At 46.3% G+C, this 12,396-nt stretch overlaps 1 protein-coding gene across 1 annotated transcript in view; it reads right to left on the bottom strand.

The window, feature by feature from the left end:
• LOC121724925 (sterile alpha motif domain-containing protein 3-like) overlaps positions 1-10,560 on the bottom strand; it is a 64,496-nt gene extending 53,936 nt beyond the window's left edge. The window contains exons 1-2 of the mRNA XM_042111870.1: positions 10,496-10,560; positions 10,246-10,350 (exon numbers count right to left, since the gene is read on the bottom strand). The gene's annotated coding sequence lies outside the window, so the exon portion shown is untranslated. The remainder of the gene's footprint in view (positions 1-10,245; positions 10,351-10,495) is intronic.
• Positions 10,561-12,396: the final 1,836 nt, after the last annotated feature.

Below are 12,396 nucleotides of genomic sequence, written 5' to 3' on the forward strand. Positions count from 1 at the left end.
TAATGAAATTCAGTCAGTGACAGTAAAGCTCCTCAATCATTTCACCTTATTCCTTCCCCACTGGACACTGGGAGGCCTTTCCTGTCAGCAGCGGTCACCATGATAAAACCAACCATTTACCAGTTTATGAACCTGAGAAGTCCATGCTTGTGGGCATGAAGTAAAAAAAAAAAATTCACATAGTATTTTTTATGTAAGTTTCAGATTTCAGAGTGCTTTCACTGAGGGTAGAATGTATATACCAATGAGATGGCTTAATTTAAATACGTTGACCACAAATGTTTGGATTAAATCTTGCGGACACATGCAGATGGAATTCCATGAAATTTGTCCAAACTTTTCAACACAGGCTGAAATCTCTTGTGGGAAAATGCCCTTTTCCTGCACTGGCCCTCGCTCAAGGCGAAGTCATTATGGCACTCTAAAGACTTACCCCGCTAACATTTATTTAGCTAACGACAAACACTTGATTGTGCAATAACACTCAAATAAACACCTCCGCCCACATCACGGTGGTGCACAGACCTCAGTTTGAACAGTTGCAAGGCTCTGCCAGTGGAGCAGTTTGATTTGAGTTAATTATTGTTTTTAAAAAAATCTCCAAGTCAATCGGCAACAAAAAGCGCAGCTAAGCTGAGGTAAATGGGGTGGTGCTCGCCGGTAGTGTAGAAAAACAAACAGTCGAAGGGCTGACCAAATAACCAGGTCCTGGCCTTCATTAGCGCCAGTGAGGGACTGTCATCAGAGTCAGACTTAGCTAAACACTCACTAGAGTTTCCACTCGGTGGGAGGAAAAAAAGAGAAAAAAAAAACATGCTAGGTTAACGCGATACAACACATGTGGTCATTCAACTGCGGAGATCTGTCAATACACAAGGAACACTCCCGGTGAGATGGAGTGAGCACTGTGGACTCCAGAACCACTTAAAAATGTGAGATATTGCTGCGGGTGCTGTGTGTGGTATTGTTCAGCTATTGATGTTTTTGCTGATTATGGACAATGGGGAACAATGTGGTGGGAGAAGGGGGGGGGCAGAGAGAGAGAGAGAGAGTGCAAAAGGAGGAGAAGGGAAAAAAGAAACACTCACATTTTGAAAAGGTGCTGTCAACACTTATTCTGTCATAAAAACCTGGAGCATAAAAAGGGAGGGATGGAGGGAGGGATGGAGAAAAAACAAAACAAAAACACAGCTGGAAAGTTCAAATGAATGAGTGCGTCCCCCTCCTAATCTCTGTAGGCTATTGCTGAGCGGAGGGGAGGGGAGGGGAAGAGGTGATTGACTGGTGGAAAGCTCTTGCTCCAGTGCACTGCATTCCCAAACTAGTAGACAGTGCCACTGAGTTCACCTCCTCCATCTCGACCGAGGCCTACAGTAACAGCCTGGAGGCTATGTTGCAATAGTAGTTATGAGCTCCCTCATTTCACACCAATGTGTCCATCAGCACTAACAGTATGTTTACTCCCTACCAGGTGCTTTATGGGTGTCTGTCTATAGCTTTACTAGCACTATACCTGTATGGAACTGCATAAACAAACAGGTGCGTTCCTAAGGCATTTCCTGGGGACAAACACAAATAAAAATGCAGGTTTTAGAATCAACGTTCCGAAACGTTCCCCTGGGAAACGTTATTCTTACTGTACTCTAATGTTTTTTAAATTGTCCTAAAATTGTTGAGAATTGCTCTAAAACTTAAACTGTTTACCATGTTGTTAGTCGCTTTGGCTAAAAATGCGTCAGCCAAATGTAATGTAATGTAATGTACCACCAGGTACGTTTCTGAGGTGCGAACTAGCCAGCGGGGGTGCTAAAGAGAGACGTTTAGACATTATTTAGTACAGTTTGGTCTGGTCAAACTAAATCGTAGCTTACACAAGCTCAGCAGTATTCTTTGGTTACCAAACCAAAGTTTTGAATTAATAGTGCCTATATCTCGCTACAAAATATAAGGGCACAAACCCTGAACTGCCGTCGGCAGGGATGGATTACTGCATGGGCCTACCGGGCCCAGGCCCAGGGGCCCAAGGGGTCAGGGGGCCCTGAAGCCCAAGCCTTTGCATCTAATCATTGCCTCAATATCAACAAATCAGGATGTAGGCTATGAATCTGATTGAATTTAGTATTGGCCATCCCCAAAATGCACCAGAATACAGGAAATCGCATCAAACAAATTTAAAAAATTCTGGGGGAGGACCCCCAAACCCCCCCTCCCACATATATGACAATAAGTGGGGGGCCCTTAATAAACCTGGGCCCAGGGGCCCGAAAGTTCATAATCCGCCCATGGCCGTCGGAGTTGCTTTTTAACCTGGGGATTTTAGCTCAATTGTCAACACACTCAACTTCTGCTCTGAGGTGCAGCTGTTCGCCGGTTCGAATCCGGCCGTGTGCTGAGTCTGGTCTTTGTGCATTGAATTGCACGGCTCGGCCCTGCGCACAGTTGGATTCGAATCTGGTCGACATTAGATTAGGTTACTTGCAAATGCCATTATCCATGACCTGGCAGTTCCACTGGAGCTTGCCATGTGAGCATCCATAGCAAGTTGTTTAACATTTAAATTTATTATGTATAGAAGCAATGAGATATTGATAGTAAATTGAATATAATGATTCAATTTAATGTTCAAATTTGTCTTAGCAATAAAAAAAGCAGTTCATGCTTTGGACCAATTTTTAGGCACCGTTTTGGCATCGGCACCGTTTTAAAAAGTATCGATTTAGCACCGGTATCGGATAAAACCCAAACAACACCCAACCCTAATCAGAATGCATAATAAAACCTGTTTTATTTTTTGATAATGGCACACCAACTTTTCCTTATGTTACATGCTGCTTATTCACCAACAACTCTCTATCGGGCATATTTATATATACATTTATAGCAGTTGTACACTACATAATAATGCTTTATGAGCAGTTAATATGTTACGTTCTCTGTTAATTGTTACAATGCATCAAAATACTTATAAATTTATTAATAATGATATAAAACCAACATTTTGGTAACACATTACTTAAGCTTAGTATCCACAAAATACTGGTAAATATTGGACTGATCTCTCTCTCTCTCTCTCTCTCTCTCTCTCTGTATTTCTGCCATTCTTTCTCATGCCATGCTAATTGTCAGAACAGAAAGGTCGACTGCTGTGGTTGAGCGACAGATTTGGGGGCAATGGGTTTACAGGCCGTGGAATGTCTTCGGAAGTCACAGCCTCAGGCAAGTGTCACATACTGCAAATGTCCCCTTGAGGTTGTTCAAGGGAGACCAGTCAATCCAAAACGCAATATTGTCTTAGAAAATGGGCCGAAGATAAAATAACTACAATGACCTACCTGAAAAGGGTAAATAAAAAGTAGTAGTTATTTACGGTATGATATCAATATTGATATAAAACCCAAAGCCACATCAATGTTAGGTGAGTCACTCTATGAGACCACAGTGTGAAGATCGGAGATAAAGTTTTTCAGATGAAGCAGGGGACTGAAATGGCACTGAAATGTCAAAGTGGTTGAGGGAGCGTGCCTGCCCGTACTGGTGACTCATTGCATGTTCACTTAAAAAGAAGCTTTGTCATAAGGCAACATTTGCAAAACTTTCACAGTGCAACATTTGAAGCCCACTCTGCACTACTCAAATATAAGATGTTCCCAAAACATACAATCAACTGAGCTTGCTTCGTGGGTATGCAACCAAACCAAATTTCTGCCAAGAACAATCGTTCCTATAATGGGTGGAAGGCAAGGAGAAGATATATATATAAATAGAGAGAGAGAGAGAGATGGAATGAGAGTGAGGGATATATACATGAGTAAAAAAAGAATGTGTGTGAATGTGAATGAGTAAAAAAAGTATGTGTGTGTGTGTGTGTGTGTGTGTGTGTGTGTATGTGTGTGTGTGTGCCCATGCTTGGGCTGCGCATAGACAGTAAACACTCACACACTCCCACCCAAGCCCTGGGTCAGGCTTAAGCCAACACACCACTCCCCTGTGTGTGTGTGTGTGAGGGCGGTTTGCATAAAGCTCTCCCACAGCTAGCCAAATTTGCCAGGGGAGACAGAGCTTTGGCACGGCCAGACTTAGAGCAAACAAAAAAAACCCTGAGTGCTGGAAACTCAAGGTGTCAGACGGATGGGCAAGGGAGCTTAAGTGTAATTGGCAGTACACAATACCCACCTAAGTTCTATTTTAAAGTAAGCTTGCTCATCTATCCATTCTGCGTGTGGCTTAGCATTCCGGAGAGACCCAGAAGGACCTCTTTGGCCCATCTACCAACTCTCTTCCAGTTTACACAGAGCCCATAACAGTTCCAGTGGTGCTTTTATACGGTTCTTTCTCTCAGCCAAGGATCAGCGTGTGCGCACAGAGATCTCTGTATTTTAGAATCTCGGATTCGGAATGAGGAGGCTTGGAACCTTTAGAATATTTAACATTTGCCACAGAGGGGGTTGAGCCAGAGCCGCATAGAGATAGAGGTCTCTGGGCTTAGTGAAGCGCAGCTTGTCAACCTCGGAGTGTTCTAGAACAGGCACGTAAGAGATGACATTGTTCTTGTTGCTTTGGCTTCAGCTGTCTGGTCAGAGGAAGACTCCACTCCGCTCCCTCCGCAGCAGAGTGGAGACTGTTTGGAGAAGATAAGGGAGGCGGCGGCCGTATCTGGGGCGATGTTTGCGGAGATGAACATAACCCATCTTTGTTGAGCGTGGATGAATGCACTATATTGTGCCCCGAGTAAGAATCCCCTCTCAGTGAAGACGAGACAAGGCCAGACAGGCAGGCAGAGGCAAGCAGTGGGCTGCTGCTTTGTGTGACTTTGGGGATATAGTCTGTTTGTGTGTGTGCATGCGTGTGTGTCTGTGTGTGTGTACATGCGTGTGTGTCTGTGTGTGTATGTGTGTGTGTGTGTCTGTGTATGTGTGTGTGTGTGTGTGTGTGTGTGTGTGTGTGTGTGTGTGTGTGTGTGCGTGTGCATTCGTATGCGTGTGTGTGTGTGCGTGTGTGGGTGTGCGTGTGCATTCGTATGTGTGTGTGTGTGTGCGTGTGTGGGTGTGCGTGTGCATTCGTATGCGTGTGTGTGTGTGCGTGTGTGGGTGTGCGTGTGCATTCGTATGCGTGTGTGTGTGTGCGTGTGTGGGTGGGTGTTTTTCTTTTTTTTTCGTGCTTTTTGCACGGTGAGGGAGTAGGTGTTTGAGGCTGGCAGTGACTGTAATGTGGTGTATAAACTCTGTGTGCAGAAGCATTGTGAAGATTGAGCAAGTAAGCATGTAAGCTCTGCACTCCCCCCAACCTGCCCCTGCCAGGAAGTGAACCGCATGGGAGGGCGGGGGGTAGTGGGACCCCTTCATCTCTCCTTCCTGTGTGTGTGTGTGTGTGTGTTTGTGTGTGTGTGTGAATGTCCATGTGTGTTTGTGTGTAAGAGAGAGAGAGAGAGAGAGAGTGTAATAAGAGATACAGAAAGAGAGGGAGGGAGCGAGAGAGAGAAAGAGAGAGAGAGTATCTGTGTGTTTGTAAGAGTGTGTATGATAGAAAGAGAAAGAGAGATTTATTTCCCCTCACAGTTTTATAACACACACTTGCCTGGGCAGCAAAAAATGCGTGTGGTGGCATTTCAGTCCAGGTCAGTTTTGTTGTTTTCTTGAAGACTAAAGTGAGGAGCAGCATGAAAAACAGCTGATCCTAAATCAGCTTGCGCGTCAGCATAGCACCAGGGAACATCCATGTACGGCCCAGACTGGTGTCGCTTCTCCAGGGACACTTCAACAGTTTTGGCAGGTGCCTGGCCATTCGTAAGAGTCTGTGTATGCTGCAGGGGCAGTTTTATGGGGGCAGATTCTGTTTTAATTGCATGTGGTGCTGGACTGAGGAGGCGCTGGCAGGGTGGGCGATCAGGCAGATCAGGTTGTGTCTCAGCTGCTGACCCCAGTCTGGAGCGGGGCTCCGGGCAGCGCGCACGCTCCTCTCTATGGCCTGTCATTAGATGCGGGGTGTGTGTGGGGTGTGTGTGGGGTGTGTGGGGGGGGGTGGACGGTCATTAGAGCCACTCGCACGCCACCCCAGGCTCACAGCGCTAGTGGACCTGACTCTCACGGTCAGTGGGATACTCAACTCAGGAGTGAATAACAGGGGTGTGGAAAGGAAGTGGACATGGGGGATGAACACATTCTCTCTCTGTCTCTCTCTCTCTCTCTCTATCTCTCTCTCTCTCTCTTTCTCTTCCTTTCTCTTTCTCTCTGTTGTCTTTTTCTCTTCCTCTCTCTCTTCCTCTCTATTTGTCTCTCTCTGTCTCATTCTCTTCCTCCTGCCATTCTGGTTTCTTTAGTTTCTTCGGTAATTGTCTCCTTCAGACTCTGTCCTTTTCCATGCATCTGCATGTTCCTTCTATCTTGCTCTCCACAATTTCGCTTGGTCCACAAGTTAAATTTACAGTACCCGCATGCATTTAACTCTACATACAGAAAATCCTGTGTTGTTGTACACTGTTTTAACCTTTTTTCCAAAACGAACCAAAAAGCTAAATCCATTCAATACTGTGTCCTGTGGGGTTCCACATTCACATGTTCTCAGATGATCAGGTTCTTTGTGTAGGATAACACACACACACACACACACACACACACACACACACACACACACACACACATACACTTTTTTACCAGATTGCCCCGCACTCTGTGGCAGTTCTTTTTGTTTTGACTGGTTGTTCTCAATCAACTATTTTCACGGTGATCGTGACGGCCATGGGGAAGGCCCTGGAGTCCCTGGGGGGAGAGGGGAAACCGGACGCCACATCTGTGATGCGTTTCCTGTGGTCCCCCTTCAGCCGTTCACTGAGTACATATCCTTTCTTATCCGTCGGAACATTTCAAGCTAAAGTTAAAGTTGAATGATATTTAGCAGAAGCTTTCATCCGAAGCAACACAGACTCACAACAGGGTCAAACCCAGGTGTAAGTGACATCACCGCTGCTACACCAATCCTCCTCTTTTGACTTGACAATGCTCATGTACACTTGGGCTGGCTGCAGACTGCCGGCGTGGCGTGAGCGTGGCGTGAGCGTGGCGTGAGCGTGGCGTGAGCGTGGCGTGTCTGTGGCGTGAGCGTGGCGTGTCTGTGGCGTGAGCGTGGCGTGAGCGTGGCGTGAGCGTGGCGTGTCTGTGGCGTGAGCGTGGCGTGAGCGTGGCGTGAGCGTGGCGTGTCTGTGGCGTGAGCGTGGTGTGTCTGTGGCGTGAGCGTGGCGTGAGCGTGGCGTGAGCGTGGCGTGTCTGTGGCGTGAGCGTGGCGTGAGCGTGGCGTGAGCGTGGCGTGAGCGTGGCGTGTCTGTGGCGTGAGCGTGGCGTGTCTGTGGCGTGAGCGTGGCGTGAGCGTGGCGTGAGCGTGGCGTGTCTGTGGCGTGTCAGTTGCGTGTCAGTTGCGTGGCGTTTTCTATCTCTATTCACACCAGAAATATGTCTGACGCGGCACTGCGGCGGCCCCTCTGCCTATTAAGCATCTCTTCACTGTCTCTTTTGAATGGAAATGCTTCCAACAAAAATTGAAAAATATGCGCCGGTCCTATTTCTAGCATGCACACGTTTTTAGTGCGGCTTGAGCCGTGCCTGAGACCTGCGTGACACGCAGGCAGTGGGCAACCTCTAACCTGTTAACATGGGACATGTTAACACGCCACGTCAGAAGTCTGCAGCCGGCCTTAGCCATCATCAGCGGTGCAGTTAAATCTACACGTTCTGCAGATTAAGAAGAACAAAATTAGCAAGCATAATGTGATGAACAAACTTTATAAGTTGTAGTGGTGTGTCACATAGTGTTTATCTTGACGTCTTGTAAAATTTACAGAAACTCATCCAACGGAACCTCACAGACAAAAGCACATTGACCAGATTCTTCACTTGACGGCGAAACCAAAAGTGAAACAGTAGTGAGCTGCTTTGATACAAAACTACTGCAGAAAACTCAATCAGATCCAGCCAACGACCTCTTCAACCGCACAGGACACGTCTCATTTGTTGCCATTAATGTGCCGTTTCATTAGAGGTGAACGTGTGACGGAAAATAAAGTGGGATTATTTTTCTACACCTCCACCCTGCTCCCACCTCCTCTGACATCAACCATCCGACTTTCCCTATCTGTGCCGTGTCTTTCCCAGAGTACTGCCTACGCGGCTTTGGTTTCATGGACCCAAATCCAATAAGGAACATCAACAACTTTTCCATCACAGCGCACTAAGGAAGAAAGTGGAGGGATTTCCAAGATGCTGGATTGGCCCTGTTTTCTTAAGAAAGGCCTGGCTGTTCTGGGAAGGAAGTGGCCAGAGCGAGGGATTAACTCTGGAAAACCGCGGGAAGGAAGAGAGGGAGATACGCCGCCACTCAATGCTGCCGCTTTCTCACACTCAAAACTAATTTCGCCGGGTCGGAGGTGTGGAATATCAGAAGGAGGGTGATGAGAGCTTGGGAAAAGGTTATTTCCTTCTCGCTGAAGATCATCCACACCACACGGACCCTGGTGTACAGTGTATAAACACACACGCACACACACACACACACACATACACACACATGAACAAATCCGAACCAGATTTTGCACCTTCGCTGGACATGTGGAAACTGTATTGAGTGTATTTTCTTTTCATCTGGCCGAGATTTCCCTTGTAAGGTCAGTGTGTGTGTGTCTGTGTGTGTGTGTGTGTGTGTGTGTGTGTGTGAGAGAGAGAGAGAGTGAGTGAGTGTGTGTGTGTGTGTCCTGATCATATCTCCAGTGGAAAGGTACGATGTGGACTCTCACAGGGGCTGAAGCAGCACACACACACCTAAGTGAGCCCATCTGCAGGTCTCCCCTGCCCAGGGACCTCCTGCCCTGCAGATTGGGACTGGATTGAGGAATTCACGGTGGTCTGCAGAGTGAAGCCAGATCCCCCCCCTCCCCCCCAACTATGCTTGTGCACTTAATTAAGAGTTTCAAGTCATTCATTTGGACAAAGGCCCTCCTGCCTAGCGCTCCGGGCTCCAGGTTTCAATCTGTTCCCAATCAAACGCTGAAATAAAATGCAGTGTGCAAACACACACATACACACACACACACACACACACACACACTAACCACTCAGACAAGAATGCATACTGTACAGTCCTCTGTGGTCGAAGGACCAGGGCTGACATAGATATGAGAGCATTGTTTGACAATGAATTAGAAGGACAAATCATTTAGCCTTGGCAGCAGGTGACGCTAAACTGTATGTGGGGCTTGAATGGTGCATTACTCTCTCACTCACTCTCTCTCACTCTCTCTCTTACTCTCTCTCACTCTCTCTCTTACTCTCTCTCTCCCTTACACACACATATATATACTCTCGCTTTAAGCAAACTGAAAGACAGGGTGTGTGCAATGCCATGCAGTGGTTAAGGAAAAACAATGAGCATCTCAGTGGAAGCTGATGTGTGTATTTCTTCTGCATTCTGTGCGAGACAAATGTGAAGTGTAACGTGACGTGTGTGTGTATTTGTGTGTGTGTGTGTGTGTGTGTGTGTGTGTGTGTGTATGTGAGAAACTTGGCGCCCTGCTGGTATGTGTTTAGTGAGCAAAAACAGAGAAGCGAAGCCTAAGCAAATGTCATCTCTTAAAGAGCAGGACGTGGGCGTTCTACACGCACGCACACACACACACACATACCATGTCTTTCCCTGTGTCCCCCTTCAACCTCACCTAACCACAGTCGCTCACCCACATGCACACACTCTGCGTCTGTCCCTGTGCCCCCCCCCCCACCCCAACCACACATCATCATGTGGGGCTGTGAAATTGGTGTTACTGCTCCTCAGGCGGCCCGTGACCTGCTGTGATGTCACTGCACCCACACAGTCCCTGTCACAAGAGGGGACATCAGTTATAGATACTCATACACACCCACAGAGTACACACACACCACACACACACACACACACACCACACACACACACACACACACACACACACACATACACACACACACACACACATACACACACACACAAACAGTCACTCATGTTATCCACACATACACCAGTTTACAACTCATCTCCAAGGACCCAGTAGATCAAAGTAGATCAAAATACTTTTTTTCCTCAACATAATATTAGGGTTGTGTTGTTAGTGATCATCCTCAAACCTCTCCTGCTAAAGCCGAGAATGGTTGTGTGCGGAGGCCAAGCACAATGGCCCATTCAAAGTGTTACAATTCAGCCTTTCTGCTTCTGCCCCTTTTCCCAACTTACTTCTCAGACGTAACTGCTTTCCTTAAACGTTCCTGGCGCAGGAAGCTTCCCTGGTGGTTTTCCGATCCCGTCTCTCCCGTGAAGCGTGGATGCCGGTTCTGACCACTGTAAAAGAACACGTACAACGACAAAACAAGTAAACAAGTATCCCTGACCATCGAGACAAGCCACTAGCATCCAAAAAAACTCTGCGGATCCAATTTGAAATTCTCTCCGACGATTTATGGCTTTAAAATGACAAATCCCATACCCCTGCAACACAGGAAACAAATGAGTGGTTTTGGCAGGGACGCATTTCTTTCTTTCTTTTTCTTTCTTTCTTTCCTTCTTTCTTTCTTTCTTTCTTTCTTTCTTTGCTCAGGCCTGCAAGAGAAGACAGCCTAACCACAGGACTGGCAGCGTCCGTGCTGCTGACTAGCATTTCAGAGGAAAATAAATATTGGTGGTAACAAGTCCATTTCCTTATTAGGGCTACTGGGAGAGAGGTCAGCGTTTTTTGGCGGTGGCTGCCGCAAGAGCAATTTTTGGGCAGAGAGCAGGAGTTTCACTCGCTACTGATTGTCAGGCTCAGCAGTTCGACCCGGGGAGAAGATGGTCTGGCTTGTCTTGTGCCTTTTCATTTTGTCATGGTGCTCCAACAAAAATTGAAGATTGCGCTGATGATTCAAAGGCAGGCGGAGAAGGGGGTCAGTGTGCCAGTTCTGTGGCCGTGATTGACTCGCATGGAAAAGAGATTACACGATTACATAACAGATCCTGCAGCATAGCCAGCCATCATTCAAGCCATGTCAACAGTTTATTACACATACACACGCAATATGTGCTTCAACTGGAAATGCATATGTATGTATGTGTGTGTTTGTGTGTGTTTTGTCTGTGTATTTGTTAGTGTGTGTGTGTGTGTGTGTGTGTGTGTGTGTGTGTGTGTGTGTGTGTGTGTGTGTGTGTGTGTGTGTGTGTGTGTGTGCGGGCGTGTGTCCTAAATCAGTATGCGTTTTTAAGTTTCGGATTCCCCAAAAATGGCAAACCAGCAGCACAGTGGTGACGGACCATCTTTGCATCTCAGTCTTCTAAAGAAATGAAAAGGTCGACCCCCAAACCACAACCTCAAATGGCCGCCCTTCCACCACATCCAGGAGCTCACAAGTGACAAGTGACGCGTTGGTTACACACACACACACACACACACACACACACACAGATGTGAGAAAGAGCATGCTGCCACACGTAGGCTGGCCACCTCTGTGCTCGGGAAACAGATGGAGGTAGGAGAGAGAAGTGAGTGCGGCAGCACCTGGGAATCCCTGAGACCATGCAGCCTGCTGTGTGACGGCCACCACCACCACCACCACCACCACCACACACAAAAGGTTGTGGCTAGAGTCTAGCCTTAAGTTGCACATTGGTAAAATGTTAAATGTCATCATCATGTAAGCTTTTTGTTCTGATGTAATTGAGGAAATACATTGGTGCAATGTTACTGGTAGTACAATCCCATACCTAAATGATTCTCAAACATACAAAGCCTTTATTTTTTTTTACCAAAACGAATTTCTAAGTGGTTGACAAGGGCGCTGCTGCAACACCGACTATCCTAACACATCTGTCTAGTTTTGACAAATAATTAATTAATAAATAATGCAATAAAACACATGAATCACCAACTACAAATGAAGCGTTTGATTCCAAAATGCTATATCCTCCATTTTAACAGGTTTTATAAATACATTTTTACATTTAGTTTTACAGATAATATTAGTGGAACTGCAATTGAGTTATTGTTATAATATTTATGTTTACTCAATCAAAACAACATAACTACAATTTTATTGATATTACCTAAAATGCGCAATTAAAGTTGACTTATAAATATTCTTAAAAATGGAGATATTGTGTTTTGGAACCAATCTCTTCAAATACTGCAAATAAGTCATTATTAAGGATTTTGCATTTCTGCGCCAGAGTGATGCATTGTCAAAGCGTCATCAACCTCTCCTCATGGAGTTTCCTCTCAAAAGTACCCCATGAACACCAGTTGATTCGCACCTCACACGCCCAGTTCCAGTAAGTGTCCCCCTTTCGCTGTAAAGACAAGCCTTTCCAGTAAGCAGCCGCTGGGCCGTTATTGGTTATTGGTTGTGTGGGCACCTG

This window comes from Alosa sapidissima, chromosome 12, assembly GCF_018492685.1.
Source record: "Alosa sapidissima isolate fAloSap1 chromosome 12, fAloSap1.pri, whole genome shotgun sequence".
NCBI classification, from domain to species: domain Eukaryota; kingdom Metazoa; phylum Chordata; class Actinopteri; order Clupeiformes; family Clupeidae; genus Alosa; species Alosa sapidissima.